At 39.9% G+C, this 20,356-nt stretch overlaps 1 long non-coding RNA gene across 1 annotated transcript; it reads right to left on the bottom strand.

The window, feature by feature from the left end:
• Window positions 1–214: 214 nt before the first annotated feature.
• Window positions 215–20,309, bottom strand: LOC138851525 (uncharacterized). Its single transcript, XR_011391261.1, has 3 exons — window positions 19,875–20,309; window positions 3,151–3,248; window positions 215–440 (listed from the first exon to the last, which is right to left on the bottom strand). It is a non-coding gene; the product is annotated as an uncharacterized lncRNA (long non-coding RNA).
• Between the last annotated feature and the right edge of the window lie 47 nt (window positions 20,310–20,356).

Here is a 20,356-nt window from a genome sequence, read left to right as displayed (position 1 = left end):
GATAGTATGCCTACAGTCTTAGAGATTTTCTTGGTGATTTATTGTATATGTCAGTGGAACGCCTTCCATCTGAGCAAAAAACTAATGGAAAAATAAATAAATAAAGAAACGACTCTAGGAATAATAAGAATAATGACTCTTTGAGGATTTTACTTAAAATTTAAATATAACAAAAAATGGCCTTTGGTTCTAGTGCTGTAGTTGGGAAGGAGTAGGTAAGGCCCTGGATGAATCTCTGATGTTTAAGACGATGTAAGTAATCCTGGGTGGATGGTAACAGTCCGGTGTTCTGGAATCTCCCGTACCACTTGGTTGGAGCACCACAAGTAGAATAAATAAGGGCCGGTAGTAGTCGGATAATGTTAATTTGTCCATTTAACAAGTACATATCTTGCTCCTTTGTCTGGCATCTACCCTGGATGACCACGCCAGGAACAGAGCTGGTAATAAGAAAAACAAACTGGTTATTAAATGGTTATGATAATATAACACTTAAGAACGAAAAAGAGTGGTAAATACCAAAATCATTACTGGTAACCAGCAAACAAAAAGCAATGAACAGTAATACTCCTGGTAGATCGCCCTACCTGATCAGGAGAAGAGTGGAGGTGAAGTGACTCTCCAAACTTCAACCCACACCAGGTAAGGTCAATACTACCAGGAGTAGAAATTGAAACAAATCAGACACCAGGAACTAGAGTTTTGCCCCAGCCTGCTAGAGGGGAGGAATGCGTGGCGTAACTCGCTAATGGTTCCTGGTTGCCTGAACAACTCTAACCCCACTTACAACCCACTTTTCCCTCACAATACCCCCTTCCAAAACTTATGGACAGAGTTAATAAGTAATTTAGCAGAAGGAAAAGAACTATGTACAACCTCCGCTCAGCCAATCTGAAAAGTGGTTTTCAGAGCCAGATATATACCATGGGTTCTGCATCCCATTTATAATAGTAGTTAAATAACAAAAATCTTGTGCCACTCTGTAAGAATTGTCTGGTTTCTTAACCATAACAACTGGTGAACAGAAAGCTGATTTAGAAGGTTCTATGATATTTAATTTTAATAGTTTGTCAACTTCATTATCAAATGTTTTCCGTAAGTGAACGGGAACAGGGTAGATTTTCCGCCTTACTGGTTCATGATCTGACATTTCAATCTTGTGTACAACAGTGGTCATAAGTCCTGGGATCTCTGCAAATACAGGAGGGCCCCACTTATACGGTGGGTTAGGTTCCAGGCTACCGCCATAAAGTGGAACACCCTTTTTTTCCACTTACAAATGCATACAAACACTAGATAACAAGTTTACACTAACATATATTATGTTAGCAATAGAACCAGGCATCAAAAAACAATAAAAAAGTACAATACACACACAGTGCACTCATTACTTACCTTAAAATATTTATAGTCTTAATCTAGGGTGAGACAAGTAGTATTTATTGTAAGAAATCAAGTGTGGTATGTATGGTGTCAGCCAGGCTACCATACCAGGCCACCCCACCCACACATACTATTCTATGATATTAAGCATCCCAGAGCGATAAAATGTATATACAGTTCACTCATTACTTACCTTAAAATATAGGGTGAGATGAGTAGTATTTATTGTAAAATATCAAGTGTGGTATGTATGGTAGTCAGCCAGGCTACCATACCAGGCCAACCCACCCACACATACTATTGTATGATATTTAAGCATCCCAGAGCGATAAAATGTATATACAGTTCACTCATTACTTACCTTAAAATATAGGGTGAGATGAGTAGTATTTATTGTAAAAAATCAAGTGTGGTATGTATGGTAGTCAGCCAGGCTACCATACCAGAGAGAAAGAATGAGTGCATGAGAGAGGACAGGCGCAGAGTTACGTAAACAAACCAGGCGAAGGTAAGTTTTGTAAACAGTGTACACGTCTGGTTTGTGTACAAGTTACATTGTGTACAGGTTGTCTCTACATTGATATGGTAGAATAAATAAAGAAGAACACTCCCATTCTCATGTAACATCATTTTGAGAAGAAATGATGCTCTGAGTGAAGGCAATGGAAGTAAGTCACTCTGACTTTTTTGGGTTATCCTAGGTTCTCTACACATATGTTGTTATGTATTTATGTTATGTATCGTGTTTATTATATAATTTTGAAAAAAAATATCACGGATGGATTAATGAAAATGTGTATATTAATGTAATATACAACATTTAATGATACACCGAGCTCAGACAGCGTAAACAAACTGAACAGGTTGTGGACGATCACTCGGTCAGGCGAAATAGACGGTATTAATACGTGTCCAGTTTTAGTTCATTCATGTACATTTGTAAGAGTTTGTGAAACTTTTACCTTATAATATTTTTATTATTATAATAATTAAATCACGAAACAAATACTCTTACACTGTGTACAAGTTAGTACAGAATTATAGCTATAAAGTGAAGGCATACGAAAGGAATATTTTTCTACAGTTATCCCTAGCAACAGGTGACGGGCTAGAGAAAACGTAATTCTTCCGACACTTCTACAAACCATTTGGTAAACATCTCGTATATATTTGTATAAATTTTTATACTGTGGGTGCATGTATCATGTTTGTGTGTTACATAATGTGTTTCTTATATAATTTTGAAAAAAATATCATAGATAGATTAAGGGAAATGTCTATATTAACGTAATATGCGACATTAATGCGCCCAAGAGATTATTATTATTACTATTATTATTACTATTATTATTATTATTATTATTATTATTATTATTATTATTATTATTATTATTATTATTGCATCAAGAGTAGAGAGACTCTTAGTGATTTTAATGTGTACCTACATGCCAGCACAGTGTGTAAGTTTATTTAGGTACAGGTGTACACAAGTTTAATTATCAAGTACAATACATATAAAATATAAAATAACTTTAAAACACTTGAAATTTTGGAAAGTTTCCAGACATAATAAGGAGATGTGCTCAGGGAGAATGTAAACAAACTCGGTGGGCCGCTGTGACCGTATTAGAAAGACAGGTGGGGGGAGCCGTATAGCGAGTTTTGGTCATAATTTGAAATGTCCGTATTAGCGGAACGCCGTAAAGCAAAACGCCATAAAGCGGGGCCCTCCTGTACATCAGAAAATGTATTTACTAAGGCACTTACTTGAGACTTTTGTTTATTTGATAGTTTGTTGTTGATGTTGACATCTGAGTTATTCGGTGAAGGATCATCCGGTAAGATGTCCAGTAGTTCCTTCGATTCTGTAAGAGACTCATCATCTATAATACAAACTTTACATTCATACGAATCACCACTTGTAACTACGCTGTAAGATGTAGTATCTTCATCAAAGGAATTTAAACAAAGATTAACTTCTCTACGGTGGTACTGTTTCAAAATATTGACATGATACATTCTTTCCTTACCCTTGACATCCAAGAGATAATCTACCTTATTACAGACCTTCACTAGTTTATACAGTCCATGCCAGGTAATTAGCAATTTGTTGGATTTGTCAGGTAGAAGAACTAAAACTTCATCACCAATACGCTTGGAGCTTTTATGGTCAAAATAGGTCTTGTAGGTTTCCATAGACATCTTTAGGTTTTTAATGACCAAATCAGCAGTTTCTTCCAATCTTTCCCTCAGATCTAAAAGAAACTGATAACTGTTTTGAACTTCAGGGTTAATATCTTTGGACCATAGTTCATTCAAGATAAATAGTGGTCCACGAGCTTGTCTCGCATAAAGCAATTCAAAAGGGGAATAACCAAGGGAATCACTTGGAATCTCAAGCATTGTGAAAAGAGCACATGGTAGAAATCTATGCCAATCAGTTGGTTTAAGAATACATAGTTTCTTTAATATTGACTTTAGGATGGCATGTTGTCGCTCCACTCTTCCGTTACACATTGGATGGTAAGGTGTAGTGAAAAGAGGTTTAACACCCACAAGTTGATAAACCTGTTCCATTAATTCTGAAGTGAATTGTGCCCCTTGATCCGACAGAATTTCACGAGGTATACCTACACATGAAAAAATAGAAAATAAGGCTTCTGCGACTTCTATGGACATAATGGATTTTTAAGGGTACCGCCTCTGGGAAGCTGGATGCATAGTCAATCATAGTTAAAATATATTTATGACCTGATGAGTGAGGAGTGATAGGACCAACTATATCTACTGCAACTCTTGCAAAAGAGACTGAGAAAATTGGCATCTTTACCATAGGAACTCTCTTAGTTCTACCCTTTTGTGAGGAAAGTTGACATACGTGACATGATCTACAGTACTTGCAGATGTCAGAGGACATACTAGACCAGAAATATAGGTCTTTGATCTTATTATAGGTTTTCCTGTGTGAAAAATGGCCAGAGACTGGTAGGTCATGAGAAATCTTTAACCCTTTCAGGGTCCAAGGCCCAAATCTGGAGTCACGCACCAGTGTCCAAGAATTTTTAAAAAAAAAAATTTGTTATTTTTTCTTATGAAATCGTAGAGAATCTTTTTGTGAAGGTAATAAAACAAAAAGTACGAAATTTGGTGGAAAATTGACGAAATTATGCTCTCGCGAATTTTGATGTGTCAGCGATATTTACGAATCGGCGATTTTGCCGACTTTGACTCCCATTTTAGGCCAATTACATTATTCCAATCAACCAAATTCTTAGCTATTTCACTAGTATTACTTCTATTCTATCGATTGAGCACAAGAAATCGCCAAGTCAACTGTTTCAACTACAAAATAAAGTGATCGGAAATTGTTAATTTGGCCAATTTAACACAAAGTTCAAAATATTCCAATTTCAAAATAGGGTCCAGAATGAACAATGTAGGCATTCCTGGCACTAAACTAACATTTCCTCTGTTCATTAGTTATGTTTTGAGGCTTTACAAATAAATTCCATTTTGATTTTTTATTCACATAATGAATTTTTATTCACACCAAAAAATAGAAGATTTACTCTTATGCAATACTGTAATAATTGTATAAATATCATCACCATATTTGTGAATGTATATTAGACCCACCAGCTGACGTGTATTAGATGTGTGAGGTCGTTTGTTTACTCTTGAATATTGGCAAAAATTTAACATTTCCGCTACTTTGAGCTCAGTTTCAAGCCATTTCCAATGCTGAAACCAATCAAAATCATCTCTATTTCTGTAATATGTCTTCCATTCTATCAAATGAGTCCAAGAAATCGCAAATACAACTATAAAAAACATACGAAAAAACACTGCAAAGTTGCTGTTTTAATCGAAAAAACATGATTTCATTTTTTTTCTCTCATTATATACAGTGTGCTGCAGGATCTGTTTTATGTGGTGCACACATACCACATAGATGTATTCTATCATATCTAGGCCCAAATGTACCACTCACAGTTTATCAGAGTGAGCTGAGCTCGTGGCATAGATCTACGGTTTGGACCCTGAACGTAAAGCCGTAGATCTATGGGACGGACCCTGAAAGGGTTAAAATAGTTTCCCGGCAATCCCTCGGAATGAGTAACAGATTTTGACCCACGTCATTGGGTTTATCTGCTGACACTATAGTCTTGTACAGTAGATCATGTTTGAACTCAAACTTATAAGAAAATTTCTTTCTTTGTATCACGTTGCCATTTAAAGCTTACTTACGAATTTTCTCTAAAGAAGGACAAGTCTTTTGAAGACCCTCTAAATCAATGTGAGACAGCTCAATAGGTTTTCTTTTGGAAAGAACTAATGGGTTGATAGGTTTTACCTTAGACTGGGCTGTATAGCCCTTGTGGCTTAGCGCTTCTTTTTGAATATACAGTGGACCCCCGCATAACGATGGCATCACATAGCGATTTTTCCGCATACCGATTACTTTTATCGCAAAATTTTTGCCGCGCATACCGATTAAAAACCCGCTCACCGATTTTCGTCCGAGACGCGTCCAATGTGCCCTCAGCCAGCCTCACATGTGCCGCCCGTCCCATTGTTTACCAGCCAGCCTCCGCGGTAACATCCAAGCATACACAAGGAATATTTCGTATTATTACAGTATTTTCGGTGCTGTTTCTGGAAAATAAGTGACCATGGGCCCCAAGAAAGCTTCTAGTGCCAACCCTACACCTCAAAGGGTAAGAATTACTATAGAAATGAAGAAAGAGATAATTGATAAGTATGAAAGTGGAGTGCGTATAGCCGACCTAGTCAAGCTGTACAAGAAACCCCAATCAACCATCGCTACTATTGTGGGCACCAGAAAGACAATCAAGGAAGCTGTTCTTGCCAAAGGTTCAACTGTGTTTTCGAAACAAAGATCGCAAGTGATGGAAGATGTTGAGAGACTCTTATTGGTGTGGATAAATGAAAAACAGCTAGCAGGAGATAGCATCTCTCAAGCGATCATATGTGAAAAGGCTAGGAAGTTGCATGAGGATTTAATTAAAAAAATGCCTGCAACTAGTGATGATGTGAGTGAATTTAAGGCCAGCAAAGGTTGGTTTGAGAGATTTAAGAAGCGTAGTGGCATCCATAGTGTGATAAGGCATGGTGAGGCTGCCAGTTCGGACCACAAAGCGGCTGAAAAATATGTGCAGGAATTCAAGGAGTACATAGAAACTGAAGGACTGAAACCTGAACAAGTGTTTAATTGTGATGAAACAGGCCTGTTCTGGAAGAAAATGCCAAGCAGGACCTACATTACTCAGGAGGAAAAGGCACTCCCAGGACATAAGCCTATGAAAGACAGGCTTACTTTGTTGATGTGTGCCAATGCTACTGGTGATTGCAAAGTGAAGCCTTTATTAGTGTATCACTCTGAAACTCCCAGAGCGTTCAGGCAAAAGAATGTCCTCAAGGATAATTTGTGTGTGCTGTGGAGGGCAAACAGTAAGGCATGGGTCACTAGGGAATTTTTCTATAACTGGTTACACCATGCATTTGCCCCCAATGTGAAAAATTACCTAACTGAAAAGAAATTAGAACTTAAGTGCCTCCTGGTGTTAGACAATGCCCCTGGTCATCCTACAGACGTGGCAGAGCGACTTTATGGGGACATGAGCTTCATTAAGGTGAAGTTTTTGCCTCCTAATACCACTCCTCTCCTGCAGCCCATGGACCAGCAGGTTATTTCCAACTTCAAGAAACTGTACACAAAAGCTCTGTTTGAAAGGTGCTTTGTAATGACCTCAGAAACTCAACTGACTCTAAGAGAGTTTTGGAGAGATCACTTTAATATCCTCAATTGTGTAAACCTTATAGGTAAGGCTTGGGAGGAAGTGACTAAGAGGACCTTGAACTCTGCTTGGAAGAAACTGTGGCCAGAATGTGTAGACAAAAGGGATTTTGAAGGGTTTGAGGCTAACCCTGAGAATCCTGTGCCAGTTGAGGAATCCATTGTGGCATTGGGAAAGTCCTTGGGGTTGGAGGTTAGTGGGGAGGATGTGGAAGAGTTGGTGGAGGAGGACAATGAAGAACTAACCACTGATGAGCTGATAGATCAACTTCAAGAGCAAGAGGCCAGACCTGGGGAAACTGGTTCAGAGGAGGGGAGAGAGAAATTGAAGAAGTTGCCTACTACAAAGATAAAGGAAATCTGTGCAAAGTGGCTTGAAGTGCAAACCTTCATGGATGAAAATCACCCTCACACAGCTATTGCAAGCCGTGCTGGTGATTATTACACTGACAATGTTGTGAAACACTTTAGGCAAGTCATAAAGGAACGAGAGGTACAGGCCACTATGGACAGATATCTTGTGCGAAAGAAGTCCAGTGACTCTGAAGCTGGCCCTAGTGGCATTAAAAAAAGAAGGGAAGTAACCCCAGAAAAGGACTTACTACCTCAAGTCCTAATGGAAGGGGATTCCCCTTCTAAACAGTAAGAAGATAATGCTCTCCCCTCCTCCCATCCCATCAATCATCACCAGATCTTCAATAAAAGTAAGTGTCATGTAATTGTGCATGCCTTTTTCAGTTTGTGTGTATTAAAATTAACATTTCATGTGGTAAAAAAAATTTTTTTTCATACTTTTGGGCGTCTTGCACGGATTAATTTTATTTCCATTATTTCTTATGGGGAAAATTCATTCACATAACGATTATTTCGCATAACAATTATCCCTCTTGCACGGATTAAAATCGTTAACCGGGGGTCCACTGTAATAATAATTTACCTTAGACTGAGCTCTGGTAAGGACGTTAATTGTGTCCTGTTGCTGAAAAGATTTTGTCACACTTAGTTTTTCATTGGTTTCTGCATTTTCCGGTTTTGGTGACTGACTTACTAAGGGTGTTCCCGGAGTTTCGTAATTATCAGCTCTCTGATTTAAGTTATCCAACTGAATCACTTCTGGAGCTATCTGTGAAGAAACAGAAGTATTAAGTTCCAACCCTTTCTTGGAAACTCTTCCAAATTCCAAACAGTCTCTTTCAGATGGGAAAGTATCCCCTTGTATGTTCCCAACCAAAACAGAACATGAGGTTATCGGGGCAACTACTGCATCTACCCATCCTGAGAACCATTTGCACCTTATGAAACATCTTACTGTTGGAAAAGAATCACTTCTTCCTAAATAGTCAGTTAATTTAGTGGTCTTACAATGTGATGAATCTAGGTTAGGGAAAAGCTTACTCGAGATAACAATACAGGAACATCCGGTGTCTCTAAGAATTGTTGACACATTCATGCCATTGACTGTACCTTCACTAAGAGTTGCATTGATATTAGATTCTGTGAAACACTTAACGATATTCTCACCTTTTTTCTTAGGACAGTCGGGCCGTCTATGGCCCAATTCATTACAGTTGAAACACTTTACTGTGAAGGCCGTGGAATTATTCTTGGCGGAGGTTTTGGATCCCTTAGATTGCTTAGGCACAACAGACTTATATCTGCTACGCTCTTTAGGGTAGTTATTATGAACACACGCATATATATCAGCAGCTTGTGCCATTTCTGCAGCCGTATGAATGTTTCTTTCTTTAATGAATATTCGTAAATCAGAGTTTACAGAAGAAAGGAATTGATCTCTTACCATCATGTCTCGTAAAGATTCGAAATTGTGGTCAACTTCAGCACTATCAATCCACGAATCAAATAATCTGAAAAGTGTTGTTAACCCTTTGACTGTTTCCGACGTATAAATACGTCTTACGAGCCAATGTTTCTGACGTATTTATACGCATAAATTCTAGCAGCTTCAAATCAAGCAGGAGAAAGCTGGTAGGCCCACATGTGAGAGAATGGGTCTCCCTGGTCAGTGTGCACCATATAAAAAAAATCGGGGAGCCAGTGGTGCATTGTGGGAATGCCATTTCAGTTGTCCTTTTTCAGCATGTCTAGCGGTAAGAAATGTGATTCCCCAGCAAATCTGGGACTCTTCTCTTCCCAAGTGATGCTCTAACACAGATGGAAGTGTCAGTGAAGATCAATTTCATGATTTGGAGGAGTTTGAGACCAAAAGCAATGAAGGAGGAGGAGGGGGAGGAGGGGAGGAAGAGGAGGAGGAGGAGGAGGAGGAGGAGGGAAGGAAGAGGAGGAGGAGGAGGAGAAGAGGAGGAGGAGGAGAAGGAGGAGGAGGAGGAGGAGGAGGAGGAGGAGGAAGATGTAATAATATTGTTCCCTTGAAGCAAGAAAAAAAAAAGTCCACCCCATGACAGTGACAAGATAAGGGGAGATAACATCTGATAAGAGCTGACTTTGATGAGGGTAAACGAGGGTAGAGCTGATAAGGAAATATTACATGACCATCGCCCTCCCTTTGTTTTTGCTGGTACACAAACATTTCTGTCTGTCTATTTGTCTGTCTGTCAAGCTCCCTGTCTGTCCATCTAGCTCTCTGTCTCAGAGAGAGCCACAAGACTGTGTCATCACGTTTACTCACATCTTCAAGCAGAGTATAGCACTTTGTCTGGATTTCTTGGGTTATCCTAGGTAATTTACACTATGTATACTTGTATTTATGTGTACCTGTGAGACAGAGATAGGCAGACAGATTGAAAGATATAGAATGAGGGAGAAAGATAATTAGATAGAATGGAGGAGGGGAAGCAGCATCCGACCCCATTGTTTTGACAGGCGGGAGGGGGAGTGAGTAATGAGACAATATGTCACTTTGACAGCTGCTGACTTCTGACTCAAAACAATTATAAGCCACACACTCGCACACAAGACAAGGAGGAGGAGAAGGAGCAGGAGGAGAAGGAGGAGGAGGAGAAGGAGGAGAAGGAGAAGGAGGAGAAGGAGGAGGAGAAGGAGGAGGAGGAGGAGGAGGAGGAGGAGAAGGAGAAGGAGGAGGAGAAGGAGGAGGAGAAGGAGGAGGAGGAGGAGGAGGAGAAGGAGGAGGAGGAGAAGGAGGAGGAGGAGGAGGAGGAGAAGGAGGAGGAGAAGGAGGAGGAGAAGGAGGAGGAGGAGAAGGAGAAGGAGGAGGAGGAGAAGGAGGAGGAGGAGAAGGAGGAGGAGGAGGAGGAGGAGAAGGAGGAGGAGGAGAAGGAGGAGGAGGAGAAGGAGAAGGAGAAGGAGGAGGAGGAGGATGATTGTTTGTTTTTGTAAACAAGTTTTGTAAACAATATATTGATAATTATGTTTGTGTGCTTATTGTGTTGTATACAACGAGTGTATATATGTACATTGCACCTTACTTTGGTCTCATAGGCCACATAAGTTATGTGAAAAAATAAAATAGTGAAAAAAACAAAAAACCTTCAATTACAAGTAAACTAAAGTTTACCGGGTGAGCGGCAGTTGCCGCTGTTGCCATACGCGGCTCATTTTCTGCAAACTTCACAGCTCTATATCTCGGTAAGTACCGATGGCAAAAATTTTTTTTTTTTGGACTAAAACACTCAGAAAAATAATCTTAACATTTTCATAAGAAAAAATAATTTTTTTTTTTGAATATTTGGCGACATAGAATGACAGTTTCAGAGAGGGGCCTGAAACAGTCAAAGGGTTAAGAACTGCATATAATTTTGATTTGGAATTATTTTAATATGTCTAAACTCCGACCTGTAATGATGAGAGGTTTTCTTAAAAGACTGAAGTACAGTGGACCCTTGACCAACAATGGCATCGATTAATGATAAATCCGACTAGCGATACATTTTAACGCAAAATTTTTGCCTCGACTAGCGCTAAAAAACTCGACCAACACTATTAGTTCTGTCTGAGACGCGTCCACTTCTGGCCAGTGTTTACAAGCCAGCCAGCCATCGCATTCGCTTCCAAGCATACAATCAGAACATTTCTTATTATCACAGCCTTTTTAGTGATTGCACCTGCAAAATAAGTCACCATGGGCCCCAAGAAAACTTCTAGTGCCAACCCTACAGCAAAATGGGTGAGAATTACTATGGATATGAAGAATTCAAATTCAAATTCAAAGTTTATTCTCTATAAAGATTACAATGTTGAATTTACAGAATTTGGTTGTTGTGTGGTTTACATGTAGTTAAATAATGATTACAGAGTGTACCACTAGAACGCCTAGCATGGCTAGGCATTTCGGACAGACTTAGTTTAATTCTTTATTTTAAAATATTACAAATTATGAGGTAAGTTGGTATTATGGCTAAGTGACTAAATACTAGTTTGTGAGTTTGGCAATGTGAATGCTTTTGTTTTGGCACAGTACATAGTTTCAGTATTGGAGTATCATAGGATTCATTATTTTAAGATTGAGATTAATATTTCTGTTTATGGTCAAATGGGTGAGTGAGTGTAAGTGTGAACCACCAGGTGGTATTCGTGTAGTTAGTTGTTGGGGTTTATCAGGGAGATAAGATGTTTTCTAATGGTAGTTTTGAAGGTGATGAATGTGTCTGCAGTTCTAGAGTTCTCAGGTAGGGTGTTCCAGATTTTAGGGCCTTTGACATACATTGAATTTTTGTAAAGGTTTAGTCGGACATGGGGAATGTCGTTCATTGCTAAGTATGAAAGTGGAGTGCGTGTCTCCGAGCTTGCCAGGTTGTACACAAAACCCCAATCAACCATCGCTACTATTGTGGCCAAGAAAACGGCAATCAAGGAAGCTGTTCTTGCCAAAGGTGCAACTGTGTTTTCGAAACTGAGATCACAAGTACTCGAAGATGTTGAGAGACTGTTATTGGTGTGGGTAAACGTAAAACAGATAGCAGGAGATAGCATCTCTCAAGCGATCATATGTGAAAAGGCTAGGAAGTTGCATGACGATTTAATTAAAAAAATGCCAGCAACTAGTGGTGATGTGAGTGAATTTAAGGCCAGCAAAGGTTGGTTTGAGAGATTTAAAGGGAAGGGAAGTAACCCCGGAAAAGGACTTGCCACCTCAAGTCCTAATGGAAGGGGATTCCCCTTCTAAACACTAAGACCATCAACACTCTCCCCTCCTCCCATCCCATGAATCATCACCAGATCTTCAATAAAGGTGTCATGTAACTGTGCATGTCTTCTTCGGTTTGTGTGTATTAAAATTAATATTTCATGTGGTAAAAACAATTTTTTTTTTCATACTTTGGGGTGTCCTACACGGATTAATTTGATTTCCATTATTTTTTATGGGGAAAATTAACTTGACTAACGATAATTTTGACTAACAATGAGCTCTCAGGAACGGATTAATAGCGTTAGTCAAGGGTCCACTGTATAGCTTTCTTCAACAGACTATAATTAGTAATAACATCAGAAGGTAGGGTGGAATAGACATTTAATGCTGAACCTGACAGTAATAAGCCAAGCCTAGTAGCCCAAGAATCTGACGGCCATTCACAGAGAGTGGCAGTATTCTCGAATCTGGCAATATATGCCGAGATGTCATTGTTGTGATAGAAACACAGGCCTTATCTCTAGGCTTTATTGAACATAGAATCTTCATAGTACTTCTGCAACAACAAAATATAATGACTAGTACATCTAATAACTGCTTCTACAGGGATGGTGATGTCTTGCATATGTCAAGAGGAAAGTTATAACTACAGGCCACATATTTAAACTCACCATGTAATCTGCATCACTGATATATGGATATAGTAGGAGAGAATCACACACCATGTGTTGGCGCCCATGACACACACCAAACTGTTGTTGTTGTTAAGGGCCCCGAGAGGTGGTGCAGTATTATCCTGCTGCTGCTCCCCACAGGAGCAGTATCACTACAATCTCCCCCTTCTAAAATATCAGAGACAGTAATCTCCCAAACTGTTAGGTGGGCAACGTACATGTCCCGACCTTCGTAGCCTTTAAGCCTCTTCACCAGGTTCTATATTTTCCAGCGGGGTTTGACTAGCTGCTGGAGCAGAATCCTCTATTTCTCAAGGGGCTTTCCAGGAGAAAACGAAGCATCTTTCACATCTATTGGTGTATCTTGAGATTCCACACTAATGGGGATTTCAACTGGGGCTAAATGTCTTGTAGATACTGTAGTCTCTTCACCATTTTGGTAGCGAATGTGGGCGTAATGTGGATTAGCTTGCAGGAGCTCTACCTCTTCCACTAAAGGATCCGTCTTGTTCATCCTACGGTGACTCTTCAGGAGAACGGGTCCAGGATGACATAACCAAGTGGGCACGGAGGCTCCCGTAGAGGAACGACGTGAATAGTTGAGGAGTCTTTCATGAGGGGTTGCATTAGTAATTGTGCACAGCAATGATCTAATAGAGTGAAGAGCATCAGGTAGGACAGTTTGCCAGTGTTGAACAGGTAGGTTGCGCGACTTCAATGTCATTGTAACTGCCTTCCATATAGTACCATTGAACCGCTCCACTTGACCATTGCCTTGAGGGTTGTAGCTTGTTGTTCTGCTGCAGGCAATACCTTTGCTAGCCAAAAACTCCTGAAGTTCGTTACTCATGAACGAGGATCCCCTGTCTGAATGGATATTAGCTGGCATACCAAAAATAGAGAACAACTGTGAAAGACAACTAATAACAGTTGAAGCAGTCATATTTGCACAGGGGAACACAAAGGGAAACCTTGAATATTCATCTACTATGTTAAGGAAATACCTGTTCTGATTTGTGCTTGGTAGAGGTCCTTTGAAATCTATATTCAGTCTCTCGAAAGGCTGGGTGGATTTTATGAGATGAGTCTTCTCTGGCTGATGAAAGTTTGGCTTGCACTCTACACATACTCTGCATGCTCTGATCACTTGTCGCACATCTTCCACTGAGTAGGGCATGTTCTTTGATTTGACAAAATGGTACAGGCGTGTAACTCCTGGGTGACACAAAGCCTTGTGGAGAGCTGAGAGTGATTGCAAATCATGACATGCTGCTCCACAGTGGGACCTAGAGAATGCATCAGGTGAGATGTTCTCTTGACCCGGTCGGTACAGAATATCAAAGTCATAACATGATAGTTCCATCCTCCAGCGTAATATCTTGTCATTCTTTATCCTACTTTTGTGCTTCTTGTCGAACATATACATCACGGACCGTTGGTCAGTCCTTATGGTGAAATGTCTACCAGTTAAATAATGCCTCCAGTGGCGAACTGCTTCTATAATGGCCTGGGCTTCCTTTTCTACAGCAGCATAACATTTCTCTGATCCTTGAAAAGTTCTCGAAAAGAAGGCTACTGGTCGTCCTGCCTGAGATAAGACTGCAGCAATGGCAATGTCAGATGCATCCGTTTCCACTTCGAATGGTAGGGACTCATCAATGGCTTGAACTACTGAGTTTTCAATGTCCTGTTTGAGAGTATAGAAAGCGGCTTCTGCTTCCTTTGTCACAGGAAATGCGGTAGCACTCAATGGGCGGACTTTACTTGAATAGTTGTAGATCCATTGTGAGTAATAAGCAAAGAGACCAAGAGTTCTTCGGAGTGACTTTTTGTCTTGAGGCATTGGAAGTTCCCATAGAGGTCGTAGTCGTTCAGGGTCTGGGAATATTGAACCTCCTTCCACTACATAACCAAGGATGCTAAGCCTTTTAGTTGAAAAAGTGCACTTTTCCTCATTGTAACTGATATTTTTCTTCTTGGCGGCTTCCAAAAACTTATCAAGGTTTGCATCATGTTCCTCCTGGGTCTTGCCACAAATGGTAACATTATCTAAATACGCATAAGTTCCCACGAGTTGCTCTTCCTGAATGAGTGAATCCATAATTCGTTGGAAGCAGGCTACCCCATTGGTGACTCCAAAAGGGACTCTGGTAAACTGATACAGGCCATCACTAGCCTGAAATGCTGTGTATGGTTTATCTTCATTCTTTATAGGGACTTGATGATAGGCACTCTGTAGATCAATTGTGCTAAACACATAGTACTGAGCAATTTTGTTCACTGTATCATCAATTCGAGGTAGAGGGTACCCATCAAGAAGTGTAAATTTGTTGATTGTCTCAGAGTAATCGATAGCCAGTCCCCGTTTCCTATAATCATCTTTAACAACAACAACCTGTGCATGCCAAGGGGAATTACTTGGTTCTATAATACCCTCCTTCAGCAGCCTCTGAGTTTCTTTCTCAATGAACATCCGATCCTCATAAGAATAGCGGCGTGACTTAGCTGATATAGGATGGCAATCCGAGGTAAGATTTGCAAACAGCTTTGGTGGGTCTACTCTTAAAGTGCTAAGTCCACAGACAACAAGAGGAGACAGTTCACCTCCATATGTTAAGGTAACACTACCATGCAGCTTCTGAAAGTCCTGACCAAGGATAACATCAGAGCACAGTTGTGGCAGAATAGCTAAATGTACATCTTGATAATCCTTTCCATTAACTCTGAGATTTACCTTACAAAACCCTAAGGTCTGAATAGAGAGAGATGTTGATGCCATGGAAACAGTACCTGATGAGTGATGTACAGTCAAGGAGTGGCGTTTAACTAAGTCAAGGTTGATGAAACTCTCTGAGCTGCCACTATCAATAAGACCATCTACTTCTGTTCCTTTGATGAATACTTTCACAACTGCCTTTGACAGTGAATTTCGAGTAGCTGCAGAAGTCACTGTTGCTAGAGTCGCATGATCACTGGAATGTGTGGAAGTACTAGCATGACATACTTTAGCAAAGTGACCTTTCTTGTGGCATTTATGGCACATTGCTTCACGAGCAGGACACTTTGGACATGGATGTCTTGAAAAACCACAAAAGAAACACACCGTACCTGCTGCTGCTGTCACTGAGACAGGTTCCACAGTAACTTCATTGCAAGAGTCTTGGTCAGGAATTGCAGCACTTACCACTCGAGAAGGCTGAGTGGTACTGTATACTTCAGAATTCTTCTGGGCTGAATCTAGAGCTCTTGCCTGGTCAAAGGCAATGGCTAAGTCGAGAGTTTTATTCTCCAATAAACGCTGCCTTATTATTGGTGATTGCAGGCCACTGATAAAAGCATCCCTGATGGACTCTTCACAATACTGAGCAGCTGTCACTGTTTGGAAGTGACAGTCCTTACCTAAAATTTTCAGTGCTTGAAGGTATTCCTCTAAGGACTCATCAATCTGCTGGCGGCGAGTTGCAAGGCGATAGCGTGCAAAGATTTCATTTGTAGGTTTAATATACTGAGACTTGAGGGTTTTGATAGCATCTTCGTAGGTATTACACTCAGAAATAGCCTCATATCTCTTAGATGACACAAAATTGATGAGCAGACTTAGTTTATCTAGATCTGTTTTAGGAAGGGCTCCCAAGAAGTTTTCGAAAGTTTTAAACCAGTGCTTCAATTCCTGAGCAGCCATTGATAAGCTGGGGTCACAGTCTAGCCTCTCAGGTTTCAGTAAACGCTCCATGTTGTGATGTAGTCTAGCGCAGGATCACCACCAGGTAGCCCAGGATTCTATGTTCAATAAATTGTTGTGATAGAAACACAGGCCTTATCTCTAGGCTTTATTGAACATAGAATCTTCATAGTACTTCTGCAACAACAAAATATAATGACTAGTACATCTAATAATGGCTTCTACAGGGATGGTGATGTCTTGCATATGTCAAGAGGAAAGTTATAACTACAGGCCACATATTTAAACTCACCATGTAATCTGCATCACTGATATATGGATATAGTAGGAGAGAATCACACACCATGTGTTGGTGCCCATGACACACACCAAACTGTTGTTGTTGTTAAAGGCCCCGAGAGGTGGTGCAGTATTATCCTGCTGCTGCTCCCCATAGGAGCAGTATCACTACAGTCATCTTGTTCTGTGAAATGTGGTATCTGTGGCATCTTAATATTAGATTCTTGGGAAGGGTATTCTAGTACCCCTTCATCTATTTTCTGCTTAGATAGTTCTATCCTCTTTGCCTCTAATTCCAACCTTAACTGTTCTAACTCCCTCTGCTTAACCTGTTCTTCAGTTTCCTTCATTTTGAAGGCTACCTCTCTTGCCTGAACTCTATCTTCTCTAGCTATCCTTTCCTGTTCTTGTTTCTCTTCTCGAGCTAGTCTTTCCTGTTCCTTTTTCTCTTCGAGAGCTAGTCTTTTTTCTTCACGAGCTAGTCTTTCCTGTTCCTTTTTCTCCTCTCGAGCTAGTCTTTTCTCTTCGAGAGCTAGTCTTTCCTGTTCCTTTTTCTCCTCTCGAGCTAGTCTTTTCTCTTCGAGAGCTAGTCTTTCCTGTTCCTTTTTCTCCTCGAGAGCTAGTCTTTCCTGTTCCTTTTTCTCCTCTCAAGCTAGTCTTTCCTGTTCCTCTTTCTTTTCAATAGCCATCTTAGCAGAAATATAACTATCAAGGTTCTGTCCAGTAACTCCCATTTCCTTTCCAGCTCTCAACCAGAAATCTAAGGAATCCATCTTGTAAAAAGAAATATTACACACCAAAAGTGACCCGTGTGAACTAACAAACTAACAGGATTTTACTTAAAATTTAAGTATAATAAAAAATGGCCTTTGGTTCTGGTGCTGTAGTTGGGCAGGAGTAGGTAAGGCCCTGGATGAATCTCTGGTGTTTAAGATGATGTAAGTAATCCTGGGCGGATGGTAACAGTCTGGTGTTCTGGAATCTCCCATACCACTTGGTTGGAGCACCACAAGTAGAATAAATAAGGGCCGGTAGTAGTCAGATAATGTTAATTTGTCCATTTAACAAGTACATATCTTGCTCCTTTAACTGGCGTCTACCCTGGATGACCACGCCAGGAAAAGAGCTGGTAATAAGAAAAAACGAACTGGTCACCAAATGGTTATAATATAACACTTAAGAACGAAAAAGAGTGGTAAATGCCAAAATCATTACTGGTAACCAGCAAACAAAAAGCAATGAACAGTAATACTCCTGGTAGATAACCCTACCTGATCAGGAGGTAAGGTCAATACTACCAGGAGTAGAAATTGAAACAAATCAGACACCAGGAACTAGAGTTTCGCCCCAGCACACTAGAGGGGAGGGGGGTGCATGGCATAACTCGCTAATGGTTCCTGGTTGCCTGAACAACCCTAACCCCACTTACAATCCACTTTTCCCTCACAGTATGTGTCTGGAGCTTAAGGCTACTGTCAAGGTGGATACCCTAGGAATTTTCCCTCTGCAAGTCTTGTGACTGATAATCCGTTTAGCGTTATGTTAAATGGAACATTTGCAGCTTTGTTTCCAAACTGAATTAAATAGGTTTTACCAGTATTCAGGGTAAGTTTATTAGTCATCATCCAGGCAGATATTTTCTGCAATTCGGCATTGACAGTGTTGGCGAGTATGACTGGGTTTGGGTGGGAGAAGACATATGTAATGTCATCTGCAAATAATATGGGTTTGAGTAGCTGTGATGCATTCGGTAGATCATTGATGTAGATGAGAAAGAGGAGTGGTCCAAGGCCACTTCCTTGTGAGACTCCTACTGTGATTGGTTGGGTGGAAGAGTTAGCACCATTTGTGTACACATATTGAATTCTGCACTACATCCACGCACAATCAAGCATCCCAGTTTTATAAAGTTTTTCTTCTTCTGATTCTTAGTAAATGTGTACAGGAGAAGGGGTTAGTAGCCCATTGCTCCTGGCATTTTAGTCGTCTCATATGACATGCATGGTTTACAGGGGAAAGATTCTTTTCCACTTCCCCATGGACAGTAGAGAGAAAAAAAACAAGAACAAGAGATATTAAGAAAAAGAAGAAAAACCCTAGATGTGTGTATATATATATATGCATGTGCTTGCCTGTGTAGTATGACCTAAGTGTAAGTAGAAGTAGCAAGATATACAGTGGAACCTTGACTTTTGAGTTTAATCTGTTCCAGGAGCTAGCTCGTAACTCAATTTACTCATATATCAAATTAATTTTCCTCATTTAAATTAATTGAAAAGCCATTAATTCATTCCTGGACTCTGGAGAGACGAGAAAAAAATACACAAATATGACGCTATTATCAACTGTATGGCTTATTTATCTATCACAATTCATCTAATATGACATAATAAACAATATAATTAACACAAAAATATGATATACGCCTACCATCCGACTTAAAACCGAGTTCGGTTCCGAGAAACCGGTCGTAAGTCGAAATGGTCGTAAGTCAAACTTTACTTCTGAATATCAACAAAACATTTTTGTAATGACTTTATTTTATTGTTTTATTTTGGTATTTCATGTTTTACTTTACTTTTTATGCTGTTAATACTGTATTTTATACTGTAAGGTTTAGGATAAACACTGTGTACAACACAAATAGTTGTTTATTCCCCAGAAATTTGGCATAAAAAACACAGTCGTAAGTCGAGTGGTCGTAAGTCGAGCAGGTCATAAGTCAGATGGTAGGTGTATACTCTAGAATGAATAAAATAGGCCATAATATAGTGACACTGGCGGCGGCAAAAGCATCCACCATTTCTGTCCCAATTTGGTTATAGTATCTTCCCATGTTCTTACTGTAAGAGAAAATATAGTATTTTTGAGCCTAACTGCAGTAGATCACAAGTTTTCTAATGAAAACACAATGCTTTTATAAATAAGAAATATCGTATAAAAACTGTTTATATAAAGTGTATATGTACTTACACACTTGGAGCAGAGATGGTGGGAGCAGTTGAGGATGGGGGATGTTGAGGGTGGGGGATACTGACGGATAGGGGATGTTGAGCGTGGGGGATGTAGAGGGTGGGGGATGTCGAAGGTGGGGGATGTTGAGGGTGGGGGATGTCGATGGTGGGGGATGTTGAGGGTGCAGCATATGATGTATTGCCTGGTTAAGTCCATGGAAATCATCATCTTTTTCTTCTCAGCACTGTTCTTTGCACCTATTTTCTTAGGACCCATGGTTAGAAAAAAGAAATTTGGCCAAATGACTAAAAAAATGCAAATAAGCATGAGAGAACTTCTCCCATAGTGATGTAAACATGTGTACAATGTTTTGGCATCAGTAGTGCCATCTAGCGGCAGGATTCTGAATTATTATTACATGCGTATTATGTATTATTATTATTATTATTATTATTGTTAATTTAGGGAACTGAAGATCTATCATTATCATAATAATTATT

The sequence above is a fragment of the Cherax quadricarinatus genome, unplaced genomic scaffold (assembly GCF_038502225.1).
Source record: "Cherax quadricarinatus isolate ZL_2023a unplaced genomic scaffold, ASM3850222v1 Contig869, whole genome shotgun sequence".
NCBI lineage: Eukaryota > Metazoa > Arthropoda > Malacostraca > Decapoda > Parastacidae > Cherax > Cherax quadricarinatus.
This window is presented reverse-complemented; position numbering and strand designations above follow the sequence as displayed.